This window comes from Euprymna scolopes, chromosome 33, assembly GCF_053919585.1.
Source record: "Euprymna scolopes isolate OS-2025 chromosome 33, ASM5391958v1, whole genome shotgun sequence".
NCBI lineage: Eukaryota > Metazoa > Mollusca > Cephalopoda > Sepiida > Sepiolidae > Euprymna > Euprymna scolopes.
This window is the reverse complement of record NC_136514.1, coordinates 10,065,785-10,088,690: the sequence shown is the minus strand read 5'-3', so window position 1 is coordinate 10,088,690 and position 22,906 is coordinate 10,065,785. Positions and strand designations below refer to the sequence as shown.

The 22,906-nt window shown below is 33.0% G+C and overlaps 1 protein-coding gene across 23 annotated transcripts in view; it reads right to left on the bottom strand.

Moving 5' to 3' along the window:
- The window catches only part of LOC145258136 (poly(rC)-binding protein 3-like), a 572,684-nt gene that overhangs the window by 316,078 nt on the left and 233,700 nt on the right, over window positions 1–22,906 (bottom strand). For all 23 annotated transcript variants that reach the window (XM_080115905.1, XM_080115923.1, XM_080115891.1 and 20 more), the window contains exon 3: window positions 18,838–18,930. The gene's annotated coding sequence lies outside the window, so the exon portion shown is untranslated. The remainder of the gene's footprint in view (window positions 1–18,837; window positions 18,931–22,906) is intronic.

The window sequence follows — 22,906 nt, the reverse complement described above, 5'->3', positions numbered from 1 at the left end:
TATGCATATATATATACATACACATATATGCATACATACATATACATGCATACATATATGCATACACACATATATATATACAAATATATGCATGTATACATATATATATACATATATATATGCATACATACACACACATATGCATATACATTCATACACACACACATATATGCATATACATGCATACATACACATATGCATATACATGCATACATACACATATGCATATACATGCATACATACACATATGCATATACATGCATACATACACATATGCATATACATGCATACATACACATATGCATATACATGCATACACATACACATATATGCATATACATGCATACACATACACATATATGCATACATACACATACACATATATGCATACATACACATACACATATATGCATACATACACATACACATATATGCATACATACACATACACATATATGCATACATACACATACACATATATGCATACATACACATACACATATATATGCATATACATGCATACATACACATATATGCATACATACACATATATGCATACATACACATACACATATATGCATACATACACATACACATATATATGCATATACATGCATACATACACATATATGCATACATACACATACACATATATGCATACATACACATATATATGCATATACATGCATACATACACATACACATATATATGCATATACATGCATACATACACATACACATATATATGCATATACATGCATACATACACATACACATATATATGCATATACATGCATACATACACATACACATATATATGCATATACATGCATACATACACATACACATATATATGCATATACATGCATACATACACATACACATATATATGCATATACATGCATACATACACATATATATGCATAGATACACATACATATGCATATACATGCATAGATACACATACATATGCATATACATGCATAGATACACATACATATGCATATACATGCATAGATACACATACATATGCATATACATGCATAGATACACATGCATATGCATATACATGCATAGATACACATGCATATGCATATACATGCATACATACACATGCATATGCATATACATGCATACATACACATACATATGCATATACATGCATACATACACATATGCATATACATGCATACATACACATACATATGCATATACATGCATACATACACATACATATGCATATAAATGCATACATACACATACATATGCATATACATGCATACATACACATACATATGCATATACATGCATACATACACATACATATGCATATACATGCATACATACACATACATATGCATATACATGCATACATACACATACATATGCATATACATGCATACATACACATACATATGCATATACATGCATACATACACACATATACATATATATGCATATCCATGCATACATATACATATATATGCATATCCATGCATACATACACACACACATATATATGCATATCCATGCATACATACACACACGCATATATATGCATATCCATGCATACATACACACACGCATATATATGCATATCCATGCATACATACACACACATATATATATATATTACATGTATACATACACGCACACACACATATATATACATATCAGTATGAACAAAACTTTTATTAACAACAATTATTTGGCTACACATGTGGAGACGTTTTTTAGTCAAAGCCAAAAAAATAGCCAAACTTCTTCAAGAACACTATGGCTGCATGAAACAGAATTAACTGTGTAGAGAAATAATGTTTGCATAAATAATATTTTATACAAAATAAACAGCTCTATTTCTATTGAGCACTTTAAAATAACACGGTAAGGATTCACTGCATTTTTCCACTGTGCTTATAACTTACCTGATTTTTATACGCGTACATTATATATATATATATATATATATATATATATATAGAGAGAGAGAGAGAGAGAGAGAGAGAGAGAGAGGGGGGGGAGAAAGAGATGGTGTGTGTGTGTGTGGAAATATATATGAAATTAGAATTTCAGACAAATTAGAAATCGAGGTTATGCAATAGCAGGTAAGTGAGTCAACCTGCTCGTAAAAATGAAAACACGGACATATCATTTAAGCTGGACTAAGATATTTCGTTCGATCCGTTCGACCATATTCATTTAGTAAAATGATCTTTATTAAATAGAACTCAGCATTTTATATACAGTGAAATGTGGGAAACCAAGTCAGGAGGAGGGGAGCGGCTGCTACTGTGCAGTTCTAGGAGGTCCGCTCTCCCAGGCTTTGCCTTCACTCTTTGAGAAGGGGGTTAGTGTATTCCTAATCGCCTGAGGCGCCCTTACCGGGGAATGCTGACGGGTCTGCCCAACCACCTTTTGCAGGTCAGTGTCCCATCATGGAGGCGCTGACTTCTCAACCTCACTTTCCGACCTTTTTTTTCTTCCAGTTTGGCGATGGGTGCAACAGCAGAAACGTCATGTTCTTTTTTTTTTCACGGTTTTTTTTTCCTCCTTCGGGTACGAGTTCGAGCCTGCCTGCCTTCTACCACTTTTTTTTTTTTTTTTTTTTTTTGCTCAACACACACGTCCAAACACCCGGGCAACGCCAGGCACTCAAGCTAGTATATACATAACTTGTGAATTTTTTAAAAATAACTTTTTTTGACTGTTTTAATTTTTAATTTTTTTTTTTATAAAAAATAACTGATTGACTTTTGGCATTAGATTTCCAAGAAATTGAAAATTTAATTACTTCCCCTGTTAACTCTCCAATTCGAATTGGAAGATTTGAAAACCAAATCGCTATACTTTATAAATGTCCTTTTTCATGCTAAATTAATTTTCTACCTGATCAATTTCTGTAATTTTTGGATACAATACTATTTGCGACATGGCAATTACGTACGTACCATTTGTTTAACTTGAATTCAATATTTTTTTTGTTATTTTAATATAGAAGCACCATAATATTGATTATTTGAACAATGGTTCCCATCTTGGATGTTATTCTCACAACGTTTCGGCCGATGTAACTTCCCTTTTTTAGAGTTGGTGTTAGGTTGATAGTAGCGTAGTGTCTGGTCTGTGACCATAAAACGATCTTTAATTGAAATATCTAGTTCATTTTTGGGGAGAAGGATATAGTGTAGTATCAGTTTTGTTTTTATTAGTCCATCCTCCCAGTCATTATCTCCTCCTTTAGTGAGTCCAAGTAGTATATACTAGTGTTGAGACAATTAATTGAAATCGGAATCAGGAATCGGGAAAATCAGAATTTTGAGGGATACTGGAATCGGTATTGAAAAAATGTGTGCCTACTTACCGATGCCAAAACCGAATCTTTAATTATTTTATTTTTATTTAATTTTGGTTTAAGAAATATCTTCTACTGCTGGTAGTAAGAATAAAATTATGAATATTTATTCATTTTAAACTACTAGTAAAACTAAAATCTATAGACCCCCCCCCAGTGTGTTTTTACATTTGAGAAAATATATGCACATTTAACATGTGTTTATATTACTTTTTATTTTATTTTTTTTTTTGGTAATCGAGGAAAAAATAATCATTTTATAGTTAAATGTATAGAGATTTATTAAATATCAGAATCGGAATCGACAATTGTATTAGAATTGGGAATTTAGTACAGAATCGGTAATTGTATTGGAATCGTCCCATCACTCGTTTATTATATATACTAGCAACAAATATTTTTTTGCAAACATTATTTAATACTATTCTTATCTTCGGGCCAAGATCACAGTGTAGTCTCTGTTCTGATGCTACATTTCATCTTTCCTGTTTTCGGTCAGTGGAGGAGTAATCGTTCATGACTGAGACAATTTTTATCTTTGTTCCTATCCAGAGTGACCCATTTTGAGGACGTGGATTTTCCCCATATTAAAAACTGATTTTGTGTCCAAATCTGCCCTCGTGGTGGGGTGGGCAAGTAAATAGTAACATTATGTAACACTATTCTCATGTTTTGAGGTCTTCTGAAAAACATTCCAATACACATCAGCAATGAGCATTATTGGTTCAAGGATATGTATTCAATAATAAAAAAAAAAATTATACAAAGAATAATTTTCCAAGTTTATAAAAAGGACATTGTTCCTTTTGTTGCTCGCAAGACACAAAGATGAGAATTCTTGAACTAGAAAGGGGGGCCCAACAGGGAGATGCTTGTATCAGCAACTCATCTTGGCCCAGCAGAGCGAGTAGGGAATATCAGGGAGACAGAAGAAGAAGAAGAAGAAGAAGAAGAAGAAGAAGAAGAAGAAGAAGAAGAAGGGGTGTGGGGAGAGGGGAGAGATGAAAGAAAGCAGATGATTCTATGACAAAATCCAACGCAATCCTCCGCGTGAAATACAGGCTCCTATAACAGACAGAATAGCTTCAGGTGCCATTGTCCCGTGTCTCTAAAGTGCTTCGCAAATATTTAAAGCTACTAACAGGAGAACCGCATCTAATAATGGCTATAAAATGCAATTACTGAATGAAAAACTTCTTAAATAACAATATTGGAATAAAGTGTTCCAAAGAAACAAACTGATGCCGATCTCTTTCTTTCATATATATATATATATATATATATATATATATATATATATATATATATATATATATATATATATATGCAGGCATAAGCCTGACGAATCTTAGCGTGAATGAAACGCGGAATATTCTGTGTAGCTTAATTGCCACATATATTTTTATAATTTATATATAACTACTTAATTTACACACATAAAATTAATATACAAAAGTATAGATTTATGCGTAAACTTTAAGTATTTACTTCAAAAGTGCTCAATACGTAGATAGAGCTAGTTAGTAAGTTATAAAATATATATGGCGATTAAGCTACACTGAATATTCCGCGTTTCATCCACTCTAGGACTCTATATATTTTATAACTTACTATGTATATATATATATATATATATATATATATATATATACACACACACACACACAAGTGGCATTCACCCTAGACGGGTGAAAACCGATTTCTTCCAAAATGTCAAGTAAATATTTATTTCACAAACTGTTCTTAGTTGCATGTGTATCCCAGTCAGAAGAGATAACCACATTAGGTTTTGCAGAAAGGTGTCGACGTCCATCCTACATACAGCGCCTAATATGTCCTAATCGTCACCCATCTGGTACACCGGGCTCAACGTTGCTTAATTTCAGTAATACAACAGGAAATGCTGTGTCAAAGCGATTATGCCATATATATATATATATATATATATAATACTTGTTTATTGTTATATAAACATGCTCACATCCCGCTGCTACAAATAGCCACTTGTTTCAATCAAACAACAGATATCATCAGGCAGCGACTTGACTATTCAAAAGTTCAATGAATAATCATTTAGTTTATTCATTGAACTTTTGAATAGTCAAGTCGCTGCCTGATGATATCTGTTGTTTGATTGAAACAAGTGGCTATTTGTAGCAGCGGGATGTGAGCATGTTTATATAACAATAAACAAGTATTTTTAGCTCTTTTTATTGAGCACTATCTAACAACCTCGTTGAATTCATTAGTCCATTACTTTTGAATATAAAAAAACCCGAGTATATATATATATATATATATATATATATATATATATATATATATATATATATATATATATTTATTACACACACACTTTGAGGTACTGAACTGAAATCAGATTACAGATTGGTGAATCTAGTGGTTTCTAGTCTTAAAGAATACGAGAAGGTGATATTAATATAAGACAATCCCAGACAAATAAAATTACTATATATATATTAACTATTATCTGTTTATAGCTTTTTGACAGGGGAAAAAAGTGAAGCATCTGTTCTGATGCTAAACTTGATCTGTTCTATCCTCGGTCAGGGAAGAGGGAATCCTTTTAGACTGAGGCACTTTTTAATTTTTTTTCCAACCCATAGTACCACTTTATATGGAGCTTGAATTTTCCCACATTAAAACACCGACTTTGTAATTTTGCCCCCGTGGGGAGGCAAGCAAGTTGGAAATTATTGCTTTTCGTTTTCAATTCAGTAATTGTTTCTCGTTCACGCAATACTGCTTTCTTTTCTGGCCAACATTTGTGTTCAGCATTTCCTTTCTTTCTAGAGACCAACTTGATTCTCAAAAAAACTGATCTATTTCTAAATTGCAAGTGAAAAGACAAATTTCTTTTTTGCTTTCCTTTCTTTACGGACATGTTTAAAAAATAAATACAGTATTGAAATTGCCAAAAGGTATCTATCTATATGAATTGTGCGTATTTAGGCAGCATTTTTTCATTGAAGCGAACATTGTTAAAAATAACAGAAAACTTCTGCTTAATTAAGTTTTGTTTTTTCAATTTTTATCAAAATCTTTCGTTTTGAAATTAAAAAAAACAAAAAAAACATAAGTTCCATATGTATCCCAAACGTTTTCCATTCTATATGAATTAATGAAAAAGATTTGTTTCATGTTCACAACAAACATAAGCAAGAAACGCTTATTACTTCAAACTAGCAGGCCGCCCAACGTTGCCCGGTCGTAAAATACGCTTAAATATGATAAATAAATTTATGCAGGTTTCGTAATTATATCCAATATATAATAGTGTTTTAAAAACATATATGACTTATGTGCCAGCGGCTGGAATCGAAACCAAAACATTTAGCACTCTAGCCTTAGTCATAATAGTTTAAGCTAACAAAATACCTAAGAAATAAATACATTAGACACAGTTTAAAAACTTAGAAAAAATATCTAGAAGCCACTCAGCAGAGCCCCGCTCTAAAAATTGGACATATTTTTTTTATTTTAAAACCTTTGTAACCGTAAAATAAAAACTGGAAACAGTTTTTTAAGTCGAGAGTCGATCCTTGAAGAGCTCGAATACGGAGTTACAAGAATATAAATGTGTTTATTTCTACCTTATTACTAGGGCTGTGACAACAGCATATTCTTTTCATTGTTTTGACTCTCGAGTGTGTATCCGTTGATATCTTATATGCTTTTATATAGAGTGATGCAGTTCTCGGATGTATACTTGAGAGTCAAAAGAATGAAAAGAATATGGTGTTGTCACAGCCCTACTTATTACTTAAAACCTAAGTTACTCGCTTCATTATCTGAGCATGGAACCTCTTTAATATTACATAACCGACTCGCAATACAAGAATTTTGTCTAACATAAAAGATAATATTGACGTTGACCTAAGGTCCCCACAGAACATGCTTTAGCAATTAAAACTATGACTGACAAAACAGGAGAAGCTGCACTTTGAAAAAATGGAAACAGACAAAGTGAGTTTTATATATATATACAGACTAGACGAGTTTTATATATATATATATATATATATATATATATATATATATATATATAGACTAGCCTAGCAAACACCCAGCGTTGCCCGGCTGTTTGGAGGTGTGTGTTGAGCAAAAAAAAAAAAAAAAAAAAAGTTGTAGTAGGCAGGTAGGCTCGAAGCCGTTTCACATAAGAGGAAAAGAACGTGACAAAACCCCCTCAAAAATCGTGACGTCTTTGCTGTTGCGCCCATCGCCAAACTGGAAGTGACGTAGGTTTAAATTAAGGCTAGTCAATCGAAAAGAGGGAATGACTTTCGAAAATATTGGCAAAAAAAGCGAACCCTCCTTGTAGAAAAGTGCCCAGTTTAGGGTGAAGGATTTAATATTTTTAGTCAATTTTTGGATATGTGTAGCCCGAAGGGTGGAGCTTCAAAACAATACTGATCTCCTGAAAATCTGTCGCCTCTGTCGAAAGTTTTAGCCAGACATACAAACATAAATACATAAAAGTCTTCCTTCAGTCTTGACAGACTATGGATACTCACTGTAAGGGTGCATGCGCGTGAAATTTTTGTAGCAAGAGTTGCGCAATCTTCATGAACACCTCTGCTGAGTCGACATTGTTGAATACCAGTGGCAAGTTGAGGTTCAGGATGACTGGAAACAATGCCAAGATAAGCGGAAAGTACATACAGCACCTAGAATTCTCAAATGGTCACCCAGCTGGTACTAGCTAGGCTCAATGCTGCTTAACTTCGGTGATCTGACGAGAACCGGTGTGTGAACGTGATTATACCAGCCATACATACATACATACAAACATTCAAACAGACAGGTGAGATTCATATTATAGTCTAATGCTTCAGGCATTGGCGGTGTGTGCTGAGCAAAAAAAAAAAAGCGGTAGTGGGCAAGTAGGCTCAAAACTGTTCTGCATAGGAGGAAAAGAACGTGAAAAAAAAACGTGACGTCTTTGCTGTTGCGCCCATCACCAAACTAAAAGTGACGTAGGTTTAAATTAAGGTTAGTCAATCGAAAAGAGTGGATGAATTTCGAAAATATCGGTGAAAAAAGCGACCCCTCCTTGTAGAAAAGTGTCCAGTTGAGGGTGAAGGAATAAATGTTTTTAGCCAATTTTTCGATATTTGTCGTCCGGACGGTCGAGCTTCAAAACAATACTGATCTTGTGAAAATCCGTCGCCTTTGTCAACAGTTTTAGGCAGACATACATACACACATACATTTAAACAGACAGGTGAGATTTATATAGATTAACGCTTCAAGCACTTCAGACGGTGAATTTTATGAAGCGATAGAGAGTCGGCAAAGTCAGCTAGTATATATACATAAGTGTATCTTGCATTCCGTTACACTGTAGACAGATGTACAAATGACAAGAATTCTGTTCCCTGCCATTTAAATATATGATAGCAAAGCATGTGCTCGGTATGAGTGCATCCACTTGATGGCGCCTAAAAGATACATTAGAATGTGGAGCAGGGAAGGACGCTGCTTAAGAAAAGGTACCGAAACTTGAAACCATAAGTATAAAAATTAACAAGTGTACTACTGACTCACAAACGTCTCTCAAATCTAACATATAAAGTTATATGGTCGTCTTTCTAAGCAAGACACAAATAGCATTTAAGCTTACCGAACAAACTTACTTCTAACCAGTTTCTATTTGTTAGTGTTGTACTATGTTATTGGCAATATAGTGATGTAATTTTTTAAAGTTTTATTAAGCTTTGTCTGAGAAGACACCGAGCACAACCAATTTACATTTATTATTGTTGTAGCATGTTATTGGCAATAGAATAATATAATCTTTTTAAGTGCCATTAAATTCTGTTTGAGAAGCATCGAACACAGACAGGTGAGATTCATATTATAGTCTAATGCTTCAGGCATTGGCGGTGTGTGCTGAGCAAAAAAAAAAAAAGCGGTAGTGGGCAAGTAGGCTCAAAACTGTTCTGCATAGGAGGAAAAGAACGTGAAAAAAAAACGTGACGTCTTTGCTGTTGCGGCCATCACCAAACTAAAAGTGACGTAGGTTTAAATTAAGGTTAGTCAATCGAAAAGAGTGGATGACTTTCGAAAATATCGGTGAAAAAAGCGACCCCTCCTTGTAGAAAAGTGTCCAGTTGAGGGTGAAGGAATAAATGTTTTTAGCCAATTTTTCGATATTTGTCGTCCGGACGGTCGAGCTTCAAAACAATACTGATCTTGTGAAAATCCGTCGCCTTTTAAGTAAGTATAAGTACACATTAAAACACTGAATCGACCAAAACATATTAAGATGATCCATTTTTGTAATATACTAGCAGACCACTCGGCGTTGCCCAGTCGTAAAATATGCAGAAACATTATTTATTATAGACTGAAATATCGTAGATATTAAATGTAACCTTTAAAAAAATAAAATAAAATAAATAGAAAGAAACGGAGACATGCAAGTATTATGTTTTGTCTAATCAGCTCATTTCTTGAAAGTAAAAAAAAAAATATTCAAACTGAGATCAAAACCTAAAGACAGTGAATCAAGTACGATAGCCATTAGACCAGCATGACACAGTCTTTAAATGGTGTTTTCAAACTACTTATTCTTTACATAAGTAATCTAAAACGTGAACTATTCGTGCATTCGTGAAACAGTAAACAGATAAAAAAATCCGTTCACTCCCAATTTTTATTTTAATGGCTTAGCAGCCCTATTTTCCCGATGAAAGTAGATTAAACGTTTTTCCGCATGTCTGAATATCCTATATACCAAATTTCAAATCTGTAGATCAAAAATTCGTCGAGTATATAGGTTGAGAAGTGTCCTCACACACACATTCCCACTTTTATAGATATATAGATTTAGTGAATGGATCAAATACTTGTTGCTAAGATCGCCTGAAAAATGATTGGATCATTCTACTTCTCCAGAAAGTATCTCACTGCCGATGAAATCCTCTATTTGTATAAGAGACAAATACGTCCTAAACTGGAATACTGCTGCAACATCTAGGTTGCGGTTGCTCGAAACACCCTATCCTGCCTTGATAGAGTTCAAGGCTGGCATTGAAACCTATTAGGCAATTCCATTTCCCTGCAACCACTTCCCCACAAAAAAGACGTTGCGAGCTTGTCTCTGCTCTACCATTATTTTCATAGCAAGTGCTTATCTGAGCTCCAATCAATGTTCCCCCCTCGCCTAACTTTCACAAAAAAACACTCGACTAGCTACAACCACTATCAACAATTTCCCCTACTCTCTGTCTCTGCCTAAATCTACATGCAGATTCCATGAACAAAGTTTCTTTCCTAGTTTCCCTGGCTTGCTTCCCGGCCGATTACAATATGGTAGCATTCAAGTCCAATGTAAACAAGTTCTTATTGAGCCGTCCCCTTAAATAATCCAAATTCTACTCAATCTATACCATTAACGATTAATAAACTACGTTACATTCATTAACACTTATCCTCAAGTGACCTTCGGGCCTTGATAAGTGGTGACTTTCTTGTAAAAAAAATAAATAAAAATTCTTGAATTGCATTCCTTCAGAATTCTCCAAAAAATGAAAAAAAAAAAAAATAAATAAAATAATTGTCCCTCAACCGCAAAATGCACAAATGCATCTTTACTTTATTAGATAATTATTCTAACATTTGGTGGCAATTTAGTTAGTCAAGTGGAATATAAAGCCAGCAAAGACAGCACTTACGGTAAATGCAAAGAAATTCGAAACTGTAATAATAATTCGGTAACACGTCTTAGAATAGACTACGACGGCGTAGATACAAAGATAGAAGAAGTCGAAGTGTATTAATTATAAAAAAAGGTTTTATTTATAAACGTGCAGCCCGGTTTATGCAGACAGAAGAGCCTCAGGTCGGGGAGCGTAACTTCTTAACAAAGCATAGAATTATCGATTTCGATGACGAGCAATAAAAATACTTTGATTCTTCTCATTGGATTTTGAATGTTTGGAAATGCGTTTCAAGCAGATCATTCTTCAAATACTCATGTTGCATTTATTTGGTCTCTTTCGACAAAGGGAGATAACCGTTCGGTAGTAACTTGACGAAGCACCCATATATATGGCCTACACTCTCTCTCTCTCCATATATATATATATATATAATGCTCCCTATCTTAGGTTCAGCATTTGGGAAGTGATATACAAATTACCATTAGCGTATGAAGCGATGCTCTTTGTGTAAACAAACTGAGCTTAGGTACTTTGGACAGTGTCAAAACATTGTTAATTCACTGCAGCCATATAGCGCAGTGGTTAGAAGCTCCAACTGTCGTTTGGGCGATCAGGTTTTGATTCTGCTTGAGGTAGTTGCTTGTCTGGTTGCTCTGATAAACAGTGAAACAGTACTGTATGTGGATTTCTATTTAACCCATAGTTGGGACCCTAACAGATACTACCACTCTGGATCAGAGTGGACCTGGGAGCAATGGCAATTAAAGAGTGGCTCCACACTCCCCAAAGCCCGCAAGCTGGGACCTCACCACTGGATATAGTTTAAGATCATATCCAGGACCATCAAAGAGAGGAAGTATCGCAATAAAGACGAAACGTTGATGAACACATAACTTTTTTTTTTCCTTTTTTATTTGTCTATGCATATGTATACATACATATATACATACACACACATATATATATATAGAGAGAGAGAGAAAGAGAGAGAGAGAAAGAGAGATAGATATAGAGGTAGAGAGAGACAGCTAGAGACAGAGAGACACACACATATATGAATGCAATATATAGTTAGTCAAATGTGTCGACTAAAACAAAGATCTGTTTATGCATTCAAATCGATAGAATTAAGATTAAATTTATCATAAAAAAAACCCACATCTGAAACAAATATCTGTTGCTTAATGAAAAAGTGGATTTACATAATCATCCAAACCAATAATGCTCATCTAAATACGATTATACAAATGTAGACCTTGTATACATTTATATAAAAGGATAATCCCTCTTTAAAAAAATCATTACAATAAGTCATCAAAGCTAATATTCTAGTTTTTCGCTTGACAAAACTTTAAAACAATGTCGAATTGAAATTCATCATTTCCATAAAATATCAGGTCTTCACTAGCGAGACCTGTGGAAATTCCACAGAGGACTCATTCATATGTAATATATTGAAGTTGCCATTCTGTAGATGTTCAGCGTAAATGGAGACGCTCTGATATTATTGTCGCTTTTTTGTTAAAACTGCTAAAGTATTTATCTAAACTAGCATGAACGCTCGACAACGCCCGGACATAAAGTATGCTTCAATATGATATTTTTATGCTTGAGTTCCTTCAGCCATAATCGAAACCAAAACTAAAACTTATGAAGAATTCTTGATTAAATTATTTATAAAAAAAAATAGATTACTGGAGTGCCATTAGTTATAATCAAAACCAAAATTTATGGAGAATTCTTGATTAAATTATTTATAAAAAAAGAAAATACATCAGTTAAGTGCTATCAGCTAATCGAAACCGAAACTAAAACTTATGAAAAATTCTTGGTAAAATTATTTATGACAAAAAATGGAGGTACATAACAATTAAACGCCCCGGATGAAAGCATGACACTAAAACTAACACACATGCTATCATCTATCTATAATATAAATCGCACCTGTCTATTTAAATGTATGTATGTATGTATGTATGTTCAGAAGAAGCAAATCTCTGATTTAAAAAACCATAAAGTGGAAGACCAGTGCCCGCATTAAGCTGGTCTGCAGTTTAATTTGTTGCTGGCTATCTTGCTCTTGCTTGTTGCTGGATCTCAACATTTTGAACCGAGAGAGAGACTTAGCTGTCGTACAAAGCTAAGACTCTGTAACATCATATTTGTATAGATACTTCCTCAGACATTTGGAATCATGGATTTTAAATGTCTGAGGGAGTGGCACTCGTCTGACAAGACGTTGCAATCATCATCATCATCATGTTCAGGGACTCTGCAAAGAATAATTTGAAAATCTTACAAATCGACATCAACACATGGGAAGAACTTACTCTGCAAAGGCCGAAGTGACGAAAGTTTGTACGTGAAAGTTGTGATGCTCTAGAGAAAAGAAAGCAGGCCCACAGCAATCTGAAGCGAGAGCTTCGCAAAGATTTAATTGATGGTCTTAACCATGACACACAGAGCTGGAAATTCCAAACTTGTGAACGAGTGCTTTTGTCAACCACCTTAAGTCGCACAAAACTCCTGTTCAGGTCAACTTAGCACCTATTAGTCCGAACCAAACGATCTGTTTAATATGCAGCAAAGTTTGCAAGTCTACTGCTGGTTTGAGAAGACATGTGATTGTCCATAGGAATACCCTTCAACCTACAAAGGAAGTCAACTCGATGAAAATTGCTCAATTTGTATGTCACATCTTCAAGATGTGCCAATCTGTAGCGAGAGTGCAGAGTCATCTGAGATGGCATTGGGAGAACTCAATGTGACGGCGATCATCTGGAAAGATGCAGCAATCACCATGTATGTATGTATGTATGTCTGCCTAAGATTGGTATTGTTTTAAAGCTTGACCCTTCGGACGACAAATATCGAAAAATTGGCTAAAAATATTAATTCCTTCACCCTCAACTGGGCATTTTTCTACAGGGAGGGATCGCTTTTTTTCCCCGATATTTTCGAAAGTCATCCCCTCTTTTCGATTGACTAGCCTTAATTTAAACCGTTGCCACTTCTGGTTAGGCGATGGACGCAATGGCAAAGACGTAACTTTTTTTTTCACGTCCTTTTCCTCTTTGTGGTACAGGTTCGAGTCTGCTTACCAACTAACACATTTCAAAAATATCGGCGAAAAAAGCGACCCCTTCCTGTAGAAAAATGCCCAGTTGAGGGTGAAGGAATTAATATTTTTAGCCAATTTTTTATATTTGTCGTCCGGACGGTCGAGCTTCAAAACAATACTGATCTTGTGAAAATCCGTCGTCTCTCTCAAAAGTTTTAGGCAGACATACATACATTTAAACAGACATGTGAGATTTATATTACAGATGATGTATTTTCAAATAAGTTATCATTTTAATACTTTTACATTAGTCAACAGAAAAAGCCTAATTCTGCTCTATGACAATGCACGTTGCTATACCGACCATGCAGATGTTGGAACAAATTGGGCTACAAAACTCAGCCTCATCCACCATACTCTCCAGGCCTCTCACCTACCGAATACCACTTTTTCAAGCATCTCGACAACTTTCTGCGTGAGAAATGCTTCAAAAACCCAAGCGATATCAAAAACACCTTTAGCGACTTAATCACCACCAGAATGCAAGATTTTTATGTCACTGGCATAAATAAACTTGTTTTGTGTTGGTAAAAGTGTGTTGATTCTGATGGTGCTTTTTCGATCAATAAAGTTTTATGTGCCAAGATATGTTCATCTGAATTTAAAAGTCAAAAACAGCAACAACTTTCTTGTCAATATCAATGCAATATTTTCCATTAAAATCTAGTTAAGACATCTGACGTCTCAACTATCCGATATGACCCAAACGGACGGCCATTTTGGATAACTTGTTATTCTTTACCTCATGTTTACTTATTTAAAGTGCCCGTTAGTCATCATTTTCTTAAACGTAATAAATCCATTGTAGAATTGTTCACATTTTTATGACCAATTCTGCAATGAATTTATTATGTTCACATTGAACGTTTTTGAACATTCCATGAAAAACTTGAGATTACAAACTTTCTGAATATACCAGATGCGTTTTTATATCCTTAATAGTTCTCGAGATATTCAATGTCAAAATGTGCCCAAGACTTTTGGAACAACCTGTACATTGAGAGCAATAATCACAGCTCGTACTGTTAAACTGGTGTACTATGAAGTACAGGCCACGGTAGTTATCGCTCTCTCAGCAGGAGAGGATCCTATTTACAATGCCTCCCCACGGGACAGAGTTAGACACCAGGGTCGTTTTTTAATGTGGAGAAAAGGAACAAAAATAAAAATTGTCTCAGTCGTGAAGGATTTCTCCTCCACTGACAGAGAACAAGAAATTGAAGTGTAGATCTGGAGAACAGATACTACACTTTGATCTTGACCCGAAGGCCAAACACAGGAGAGGATGTGAAACAAGCTCAAAAGGTGGTGAATTTTTTTTTTCACAATAAAGTCACGCTGTGATTTACTTACTTTGATCTTCTCTCTCTCTCTCTACCTAAAATCAAACAGAACTTCCATGAACAGAGTTTCTTTCATAATACTTCCCAACTATGAAACAAAATACTGCAAGCAGTTTCCCAACTGATAGCAACATTGTTTCAGCTAAGAGCAAAACGTAGTACCTGTTCTGATACTACATTTCATATTTTTGTCATTAATCAGTGAAGGAGAAATCCTTCTAGACTGAAGCAATTTTTTTTTTGTCTCAGTCCATAATGACCCTTTTTGGGCAGCTGGATTTCTCCTACATTAAAAACCGACCTTGTGTCCAATTCTGTGGAGAGGTAAGTAAAGAGAAACATTCAAGTCTAATGTTAACTTTTCAATCTGAAATAATCAAATCCTGTCTATCCGAATCATTGTTTTTCAATTCTCTCATGGTGTTCTTCATCGTCTTAGTGGCTCTCTTTAACTCTTATCCTTGAGTGTCTCTTGAGCCTTGATAAACGGTGACTCATTAGTAAAAAGAAAAAGAAACAAAAGCAAAGAGAACAACAATTACATTTTATAAGGCAGTTTAAATGCTTGCAAGTTCCTTTCAAATGTTTAACAAACACACGTAATTAATTTTTTCTTTCAAAAATTAACAAAATAGATTAAAATGGCTGACTTGTTTTCAATTTTATCGAAAAGCATTGCTGTCAGTTTAATGTTATAATTAAAAGATTTCATTTAATAGGATTTTTTTAAAATTTATTTTATTTTACACTTCTGCATTTTTGACTTCAATAAATATTTGATTATTAATAAATAAAATAAATATATAAATTCAATGTGTAAGTCACACAGTTGCGAGAAAAAAAATACACATGTACAGTGACGCACGTATAAGTTTATTAATATAAAGATAAGCAGTTTTCTTCCGGTCATGATTGGAAGGTTGATCGCTGGCGAATAGTCACAGTAGATAAAGGGAGGCAACTCTATTTAAATTTTTAGAAAGCTGAATCTAATCTTGCTCTTAATAATTTTGTAAAATGTTAGGCCCATTTAAAAAATAGTTTTTTTTTCTAGAAATGTATTTACTATTATTTGTTGTTCTATATAAATAAAACAGTAAATTTATGTATATGTGCATGTTTGTGTAAATATTTAACCGATAAACTCAAACTACGATCACATAACACTGAAAATTACCAGGAAATAGTAATCATACACTAAGATTGGTTTATAACGAGTAAAATCTTTGTTTGGATGGAAGAATAACGCATTCATAAATATTTCGAGAAGTTTAAATGCAAAAATGCTCATTTCAACTTGCTGACTTATTTCTACTACTTCTGCATATGCGCAAATTTATTCATGGCTTGAAGTGGTTTAATTTGAAAACATTCTTGTCTATCTGCCGATAGCTCAACCAGTAGTGAATGTGACTAGAGCGATAAATGTTTTTGTTCCGATTCTAACTGATGGCGGAACCCAAATCATTTTTTTTTTTACTTTTGAAATCAGTACTACATACTAGGTACAATATAATATTCAATAGATAATTGTCTATGTAATAATAGATACAAAATCTGCATGAATTAAAATATATTAAGTGTGTTTTATGAGTGAGCAAAGCCGGACGCCTCCCACTCTGCTAATAGACAATAAATAACAAATGATAAGATTACAAAGTATGACATAAGCCTTGAAAATTCTAAACACGGTGAATATGCTGCAAATAAATATATGAAATCATCATCTGAACATATATTTATTCTTGATTGTAATTATTATATATATATATATATATATATATAATTATTTCCACAGTCCAAAGAACACCGCAGCCCACAAGAGCCATGCCAGCCAACAAAATAGATTAAAATGACTGACTTGTTTTAATTTTATCTTGTGGGCTGCGGCGTTCTTTGGGCTGTGGAAATAATTATATATAATCTCTCTCATTCTGAAAATTATATATATATATATATATATATATATATATATATTATTTTTGAGCTCATAGGGAATGAACAAATAAACACATAGGCAAAGTTCCTTTTATATATATATATATATATATATATATATATATATATATATATATATATATATATTTGTTGCTTCATCAAATACTTCTGCATGCAAAATCCGATCCCGCATTTTGCTAATTCCTACCCTTTGATGAGAAGGAAAGTATTTCTTCGAAACTCTGTGGATTAAGGACTATCCATTTATCTAGTGTTTCCTTTTCAGATTAAATATGGTTTTAACTCATTTCAAAGTGTTTTTTAACATATTTTATTAACTGTTTGCTCATATTATAAGCTCTATTTCCTATTTGGTTTTATCGAGCTTTTTGCATCTGGCTGAGATAATTTTATAAATATTAATTCTTTAATATTTATAATATACTTTAATTTTACCATCTTGGATCATTTTGGTATATTTAATTGTATTTTTCATTTCATTATATATATATATATATATATATATATATATATATATATATATATATATATATATATATTATTTTTGAGCCCATAGCGAATGAACAAACAAGCACATAGGCAAAGTTCCTTATATATATATATATATATATATATTTATTTATTTAAGTGCATAAAAGTATACCAAAATAAATAAAATAAATAAATACGTCCCATAAGAAATAAAGGCGATCTATTCAGATTATATATATATATATATGTATATATATATATATATATATTATATGAGTAACAAAAAGAGCTTATTGCTCTTAAATAAAAATAAAAAAAACCTGCTGAGGTAGCAGGAAGAAAAAAGGTAACAGCATTTGAACGTTGTTAATATCGCTAAAAAACACCACCAACAAATCTATACATATATATAGAGATATATATATATATATTCGATATATATTTTTTAATTAAAATGTTTTTAAAATTTTACAAATGTTTTTAACAACTACTCAAATTTAAAAAATATATTCAAAATAAAAAACATTTTTATTTTAAAAAATTGATTTTATTATTTTTTAAAAACTTATTTCAAAATTTAAAAAATCCAGTTACGAAAACTAGTTTGATTTTATTATTTGTTAATAATTAAAGTAATTTTTGGAGAAAAAGTACTGGCTCCCACCTAAAAAAAATCCAGCTGGAAATATACCATGGAATTCTTTTTTGATTAATATTGTTTTGCAATTTCCGCTTTCAAATATGGCAGCCATGCCCAAGTGGGCATCTTTCTATTTTATCCTTTACTTATTAAGTTTCTCATGCATGTTTTTTTTTTTTTTTTTGCTGCCTTTTTTTCATTGATTTTCTTTTGTGTTATTATTTTATAAATTTAAATGTGAATAAATCGTTTCTACTTACAGAAAACCAAACCCATCGTTACAGCAGTCAGTTATTGGTGAAGATGAATGTTGATGAGCAAACCAAGGATGAGGATGATATAAATATTCAAACCTTCAAAGAAAAAGAAATAAACAATCCAATTAAATAAGGAAACCAATCATATTTAAAAAAATAAATAAAACGATGAAATATTAAACAAAATTCGTTTACCATTGTTTTTTTTATGTTTTACAGCAAGGTTTGGTTTGGTTTAGTTGTTTTGTTTTATGGCATATCAATCATTGTTGGGTTATTTAATGCCGAATACAGTGTAATATTGTGACCATTTGGCCTGTGATTATAGTGTAGTACCTGTGTTAACTGCGGCAAGCAGGGCCAAGGGTCAAAACATTATTATTATTAATTGATTCGAGCGACGGCGGGTCGCTGGATCAATTATTATGATTAAAAAAATAAATAATTAAATTTGGAAAAAATGATTCACATATAATAATATAGCAAAAGGAATGTGAACATAGAAAATAGATGTAAGCATTATTTTTGGTTCGCATAAACAAATAACTAGATTGGGGTTACATCAGCGGTTGGTTTGAGACACATAATGAAACACGTGATGAAATGTAGATTTGGGGAGATTCTAGGAGTCATGAGCTGGACATCAGAGAGAATAGACATCTCAAAAAGGGGAGTTGGTCTCTCCATGGTGCAGGGGGCGGCGTCATTTCAAGCAACCAAGATGTAAAAATGTGTAATCTCTGAAGATGCTGGCTGGATCATGAAAATAAATGTTCGTGAATAATTCAGGTATGTGTTTTATTATTTACATCTGTTAAAAAGAACTGTTTGTCTACAGCTGTTTCGATACGTCCACGGCAATGGTTTCCTGTTAGAACTGTTGCATAAATGTTAAAATATACACACTAGACGATCAACTAAATGATACGACGTATATACATCCACGCATTTACATGTACATGAATATACAGAAAAAGATAAACCCCTCTATTAAGCATGCACGTCGTGATAGAAAATATTCATACACATAACGTAACATAAGCCTTTTTAGAGCCCCATAATATAGCACCTGGGAATGCTGGGAATTTTTTTTTATTTTTCAATTTTTTGTATCTTCAAATATTTATTCATTGTGTTTGGGTTGATTGTTTTCTTGAAAATTGTTTTGTTTTATTTATTTTTTATTTTTTTGTGTTTTGAACTTTGGAGAACATGATTGAGTTTTGCAGAAGGGAATGAAAAAAACAATAGCATCAATATTTGATACATTTGTGGTCAGAAAGCCATTATCGTCAGACAGCTTATTCTGATAGTATCAGATGCCTTCAACAGGTATGACTATTATGTGGATCTATGAGCAATGGTATGGGGCAACTCCACATTCCTCATCGCCCCTAAATTAGGCCTTAGCACCAGATGTCTTTTAAGGTCATACCTTCACTTTTAAAACCAAGTTAGTTTTCACAAGAATGTGTTAACTCAAGATATTCTTAACCAATAAAAATCGTTTTAAACCCATAAAGTTATACTCCTGTGTCAAATTAATCCAGCTTGTAAAAATAGTGACCAGGTCAATAAAATCACATTTCTCTAGCATTCTCAGCCTGATTATACAAAAAGATCCAAGAACGTATGCTCAACATTTCCCCTGTGCTTTTAACTGGGGTAGGTGAAAAGGAACATTTCAATGACTCACATACAAGCCTTCTTACACACTAGAAAGAGTCAGGCAAACAGAAATGAATTGCTACAGAAAGTTGTACACACACTAACAAGAACAAGGTAAATCAACGCACATACATACACAATGCGACACTGCCAAATACTCACATAAATGTATTACTTACATATGTATATTCACACTATGAATATCTTTACTTGTGACTATTAACTCAACTCTTTGTGCCAAACACGTGTTAACACTATGAATATTTATTGATTGAAAATTACGTCCTACTCCCTCTCTTTATATATATATATATATATATATATATATATATATATATATATATATATATATATATATATATATATTAGTAAGTTATAAAATATATGTGTCGATTAAGCTACACTGACGACCAATGTAGATTATGTCTTCATGAAAAATTTGCTATTCTGTACTTTAAAGAACCCTAACATCTATTAAACTGTAGAAAAGAAAAAGCGAACAACTGTGTTCACAAGATAAAATTTACTCTAGGATAGTGATACAAAATAATTTTAACAAAAAACAATAGAAAATAAACAAATAAATAAATTAAATAAACATGAATATACACCTATATGTATGCATGTATATATATATATTATATTTATGGCTCCGCAGCAGTGATAAAAGCATATCTTATTTTTCTTTTATTAATATTGGAATTTTTCCCCTTTTCCCTTGTACATATTTGTGAATTATTCCATGGATTTCGGCCTTTTGGATTATTTTGGACCATCTTCCAATTACGGGATTTCCTTGGATTTTATTTCTGCAAATGGAAATTCAATTAACTTTCTTGAAGTAATATTTTTGGATTTTACCGTCATTGGATTATTTATCTTCCACCAGACTATTCATTCACATGTAATCACCTTTTTTTTCGCCATATTCCCTCTGCTTCACTTTTTTGTTATCAAGTAAGATCTTTGACTTACTTGTTGTTTCATCAAATACTTTTGTATGCAAAATCCGATCCCGCATTTTGCTAATTCCTACCCTCTGATGAGAAGGAAAGTATTTCTTCAAAACTCTGTGGATTAAGGACTATCCACTTATCAAGTGTTTCCTTTTCAGATTAAATATGTTTTTAACTCTTTTTCAAATTGGTTTTTAACATGTTTTATTAACTGTTTGCTCATATATATATATATATATATATATATATATGTGTGTGTGTGTGTGTACATATATGTATGTATAAACTAACATAAAAAACCTAACCTAGATTTAAAACAGGTCAAGAAACTAGATATCCAGGCTAAATAGAGCACACACAAAGGAACAGGTTAACCAGAGGTCAAATAGGCCTTTGTCCGGTAAGTGCATGCTCATTGGCTGATAGGAAGGGTGCGGTGGATACTAGAAAGCTGATTGGCTAACTAAAATCTCAATAGAAGGTGCGTATATAAAAACGACAGACAACCACAAAATTTGCGCATAAGCCTGAAGAGTCCTAGAGTGGATGAAACGCGGAATATTCAGTGTAGCTAAATCGCCATATATATTTTATAACGTACTAACTAACTCTACCTACATATTGAGCACTTTTGAAGTAAATTCCTAAAGTTTACGTATAAATTTATACTTTCGTATATTCATTTTATGTGAGTAAATGAAGTAGTTTATATATATATAAGAGAACGGAAAAGAAGTTATCTGTAATAGAAATCTCACCTGTATGTATGTATGTCTGCCTAAAACTTTCAACAGAGCGACAGATTTTCATGAGATTGGTATCATTTTGAAACTCAACGTCTTGGACAACAATATCGAAAAATTGGTCAAAAACATTAATTCCTTCACCCTCAACTGGGCACTTTTCTACAAGAAGGGGTCGATTTTTTGCGGCCCATTTTTGCAAGTCATCGTATTGCTTGGATTGACTTTGCCTATTTTTAACATTCCGAATTTCCGGTTGTGTCATGGAGTAGCGAGAAGACGTCAGATTTTCTTTCACTTTCTTTTCCGCCTTCGTACCATGGGTTCGAGCCTGCCTGCCTACTACCACTCCTTTTTTTTTTTGCTCAACACACAGCTCCAAACACCCAGGCAACGCCGGGCACCTAGGCTAGTATATATATATATATATATATATATGAGCAAACGCACACACTTACACAATACCACGCTGCCAAATACTCGCATACATATATTACTTACATATACATATTACACTATTATATTTGTGACTCTTTACTCAACTTTTTTCGCCAAACACAAATTTTCATAAACGAACATTTTCATGATTGAAAATATATTCTTATAAAGTTTTAAATATAAAATGGATTACTATTGCCACATCTGGGGAGGTGCCACTTTAGAGCACTCTTTCCCAACCAGACACAATACAAAACCAACCCTGAA